Raw genomic sequence first — 5000 nt, 5'->3', positions numbered from 1 at the left:
CGCAGGTTGAGACACTGGGGCAGTGGCAGCCCGCGGGACAGTGTTGGCAGATTCGGCAGCGCAGATTTGTGCGGCTGCAGGTTCGTCGGGGAAAATCGGCAGCGCAGATTTTTCGACGAACATGGGCTGGACGATGGACTGTCCAGGCCAGGCAGGAAAATTTGTCGAGGGGACACGCTGACGAAACAGCGCTGGTTCAGGCACGGGGGGCAGTGTTGGAATCGGCAGCGCCGACGAAATCGGCAAAGTCGGCAGAATCGGCAGCGCAGATTTTTCGACGAACATGGGCTGGACGCTGGACTGGCCGGGCCATGCAGGAAAATTCATCGAGGGGACACGCTGACGAAACAGCGCTGGTTCAGGCACGGCGGGCAGTGTTGGAATCGGCAGCGCCGACGAAATCGGCAAAGTCGGCAGAATCGGCAGCGGGTGCTGGCGATGGGTCTGGACGGGCTGGATAGTCCAAGGCTCGACGAGAAAGACTGCTGGTTTAGACACTGGGGCAGTGGCAGCCCGCGGGACAGTGTCGGCAGATTCGGCAGCGCAGATTTGTGCGGCTGCAGGTTCGTCGGGGAAAATCGGCAGCGCAGATTTTGCGACGAACATGGGCTGGACGATGGACTGTCCAGGCCAGGCAGGAAAATTTGTCGAGGGGACACGCTGACGAAACAGCGCTGGTTCAGGCACGGCGGGCAGTGGTGGAATCGGCAGCGCCGACGAAATCGGCAAAGTCGGCAGAATCGGCAGCGCAGATTTTTCGACGAACACGGGCTGGACGGTGGACTGTCCAGGCCAGGCAGGAAAATTCGTCGAGGGGACACGCTGAGGAAACAGCGCTGGTTCAGACACGGTGGGCGCAGTGTTGGAATCGGCAGCGCCGAGAAAATCGGCAAAGTCGGCAGAATCGGCAGCAGGTGCTGGCGATGAGTCAGGACGGACTGGATAGTCCAAGGCTCGATGAGAAAGACCGCTGGTTTAGACACTGGGGCAGTGGCAGCCCGCGGGGCAGTGTCGGCAGACTCGGCAGCAGTGTCTGCCGATTCGGCAGCGTTGGCTTGTTGGCGCGGGGGGCCGATGCGAGTGGGGACTTGGGCAGCGGGCAGTGAAAGCAAGAGTTTCCCCGATGCTGCCGGGAAAAACGCTCCCCGGGATGGCCGGGTGAGATGACCCGGCGGCCCGCGACGGGTCATTCAATTCCATGCCCCGTCAACATAACTCCCGATGTACTGTTTGCTTTTTCGGAAGAAGAGATCCATCCCCCCATCCTCGGCCAGCCAAAAACGCTCCAATTAATGGCCGGGTGAGATGACCCGGCGGCCCGCGACGCGTCATTCAAATCACTGCCCTATCGGCTACAACTGCTGATGGGTGGGATTAGAGGCCTGCCATGGTGGTGAGGGGCGGCGAGGACCGTGAAAGCTAGAGTTTTTCAGAGGCTGCCGGGAAAAAGGCCCCTCGGGTGGCGGGGTGCGAGGACCAGGCGCGTCATTCAATTCTCTTCCCTATCAACTTGGCTCCCGTTGGCGGGATTGGAGGCCTACTGTTTGTTACAGGGCTAAAATCGTCAGGGGAAGAGCTGACGAAACAATGCTGGTTTGGATGCAGGGGGTAGTGTTGGAATCGGCAGCGCGGACAAAATCGGCAAAGTCGACAAAAAAGACTGTTGGTCTGGACATCGGGGCAGCGGCAGCCATGCCGACAGGGGGGGAAATCGGCAGCGCAGATTTGTGCAGCTGCAGGTTCGTCGGGGAAATCGGCAGCGCAGATTTTTCGATGAACATGGGCTGGAAGATGGACTGTCCAGGCCAGGCAGGGAAATTCGTCAAGGGGACACGCTGACGAAAGTAGGCTCGTCGGTGAAAATCGGCAGCGCAGATTTTTCGACGAACAGGGGCTGGATGCTGGACCGGCCGGGCCAGGCAGGAAAATTCGTCAGGGGGGCACGCTGACGAAAAGAGGGGCTGCCGCGTGGAAAATCGGCAGCGCAGATTTTTCGACGAACATTCGTCAGGGGGGCACGCTGACGAAAAGAGGGGCTGCCGCGTGGAAAATCGGCAGCGCAGATTTTTCGACGAACAGGGGCTGGATGCTGGACCGGCCGGGCCAGGCAGGAAAATTCGTCAGGGGGGCACGCTGACGAAAAGAGGGGCTGCCGCGTGGAAAATCGGCAGCGCAGATTTTTCGACGAACATTCGTCAGGGGGGCACGCTGAGGAAAACAGGGGCTGCCGCGTGGAAAATCGGCAGCGCAGATTTTTCGACGAACATTCGTCAGGGGGGCACGCTGAGGAAAACAGGGGCTGCCGCGTGGAAAATCGGCAGCGCAGATTTTTCGACGAACAGGGGCTGGATGCTGGACCGGCCGGGCCAGGCAGGAAAATTCGTCAGGGGGGCACGCTGACGAAAAGAGGGGCTGCCGCGTGGAAAATCGGCAGCGCAGATTTTTCGACGAACAGGGGCTGGATGCTGGACCGGCCGGGCCAGGCAGGAAAATTCGTCAGGGGGGCACGCTGACGAAAAGAGGGGCTGCCGCGTGGAAAATCGGCAGCGCAGATTTTTCGACGAACAGGGGCTGGACTGGCCGGGCCAGGCAGGAAAATTCGTCAGGGGGGCACGCTGACGAAAACAGGGGCTGCCGCGTGGAAAATCGGCAGCGCAGATTTTTCGACGAACAGGGGCTGGACTGGCCGGGCCAGGCAGGAAAATTCGTCAGGGGGGCACGCTGACGAAAGTAGGCTCGTCGTGGAAAATCAGCAGCGCAGATTTTTCGACGAACAGGGGCTGGACGCTGGACTGGGCCAGGCAGGAAAATTCGTCAGGGGGGCACGCTGACGAAAACAGGGGCTGCCGCGTGGAATGGCAGCCTACACGCAGATGCGAATTCGGCAGCGCACGATGGCTTGAGCAGGTCATGGGTTCGACTTGGCGCGATCTGAAACCTGGACGAGGGACTGTCGACGCTGGACGAGCCAGCGCGGTGGCCTGTCGTGCCCCGTTCAGGGGGGGCCTGCCGCGGAGACAGCCCTCGCGGGCTCGACAGCGCAGGCCAGCGTCCCCGACGTCGCTGGCCGCGGCAGGCGAGCTGCCGGGGTTCCCGCATTCCTACAAGAAAACGTCGTGCTTTCCACATGAAACCAATCCAGTAAAATCAGCCATATTTTTATGAGGCTGCCCACTGAATTTGGGGTCATTCCGGGCCGGTTCCTAGTTTTGCGGATTTACTCGATTTCTAATGGTAGGAAAATTAAAACAAATACTTCCCGACCTCGAAAAATTCTGGGAAAATTAATGAAGGTGGATTGGATTTTTGCCAACCTCTCTGCAAAATTTCAGCTCAAAATACCAAGAAATGAATTTTTTAGAGGGGGGGTGACAGCTGGGACCTAGTAGTGTCTCCCCCTGCCAGAGCTGCAATGACACTTATTGCTCTTTAGGGAGCCACCAGGCCGGCGCCCCTCAAAGACCACACGCGCGCGCGCGCCCGCCCGCGCTGGGCGCTGGGGCGCTGGGGCCTGAGGGCCTGGGGCCCTTGGGGGCCCTTGGGCGCTTGGGCGCGCGCGCGCGCGGCCCCCGCAGCCATGCCGCGCCGCGCGACGCGCGGACAGCCCCTGCTGGCTTGCTCTCTCGCCCGCGGGGGGGCTGCCTTCGGGCCCTGGCCCCCCGCGTTCTGGCCTGCCCCCTGCGGGGGAGAGGCTAGGCGCTGCAGGGGCCAGCCCGACGTCGCTGGCCGCGGCAGGCGACAGCCCCTGCTGGCTTGCTCTCTCGCCCGCGGGGGGGCTGCCTTCGGGCCCTGGCCCCCCGCGTTCTGGCCTGCCCCCCGCGTGGGAGAGGCTAGGCGCTGCAGGGGCCAGCCCGACGTCGCTGGCCGCGGCAGGCGACAGCCCCTGCTGGCTTGCTCTCTCGCCCGCGGGGGGGCTGCCTTCGGGCCCTGGCCCCCCGCGTTCTGGCCTGCCCCCCGCGTGGGAGAGGCTAGGCGCTGCAGGGGCCAGCCCGACGTCGCTGGCCGCGGCAGGCGAGCCGCCGGGGTTCCCGCATTCCTACAACAAAACGTCGTGCTTTCCACATGAAATCAATCCAGTAAAATCAGCCATATTTTTATGAGGCTGCCCACTGAATTTGGGGTCATTCCGGGCCGGTTCCTATTTTTTCCGATTTCCTCGATTTTTAATGGTAGGAAAATAAAAAAAAATACTTCCCGACCTCGAAAAATTCTGGAAAAATTAATAAAGTTGGATTGGATTTTTGCCAACCTCTGTGCAAAATTTCAGCTCAAAATACCAAGAAATGAATTTTTTAGAGGGGGGGTGACAGCTGGGACCTAGTAGTGTCTCCCCCTGCCAGAGCTTCAATGACACTTATTGCTCTTTAGGGGGGTGCCCCCTGACTGGCCATGGGGCGCGCTGGCCTGGCGCCCATAGGCCTGCCGCGGGGGATATGTGGGCTGTTGCTAAACTCGGACTAAGGTGGGGGGCCTCATGGCCCGAAGTATTGCCGGCATCGATGACCCGTTTTCCGGCCGGCGACGACCCGATTCCGGCCACCGTCTTCGGGACCCGCTCCAAGCCGTCGGGCGCGTTGGGGCTGCTTATCCGCGGCGTGGGCGTGGCATTCATTTGCCGTGCTTGTGCCAAGGTGCTGGCAGCTGCTGCGCGGCTGTCTGCTTGCCGCGACGTCACGGCGGCGGTGGCCGCTGCCCCTGCTCGCAAGTCGGAGGCCTGGCCGACGTGGCTGGTGCGGACCGCCGAGCTTGGGGATTGCGAGGAGAGCTCTACGCTGGCGTGGGCGTGGCATTAAATTGCCGTGCGCGCGCCCATGCGTTGGCTCTCCTCGCAATCCCCGACCTCGTGGCGTGACGTGCCCGCTGCCGAGGCCTGGCCTCCGTCTTGCGAGCCGGGGCTGACAGCCCCCCGCATGATTGTCCCTGTCGTTCCCCCCCGCGGCCTGTCCCTTGTCCCTTCGAGATCCTTCGCCTCCGGCTGCGGTGGCAGCTGCCCGTGCTCG

Source organism: Populus nigra, chromosome 2 (assembly GCF_951802175.1).
Source record: "Populus nigra chromosome 2, ddPopNigr1.1, whole genome shotgun sequence".
Classification (NCBI taxonomy): domain Eukaryota; kingdom Viridiplantae; phylum Streptophyta; class Magnoliopsida; order Malpighiales; family Salicaceae; genus Populus; species Populus nigra.
Note: the sequence above shows the minus strand (reverse complement) of the source record.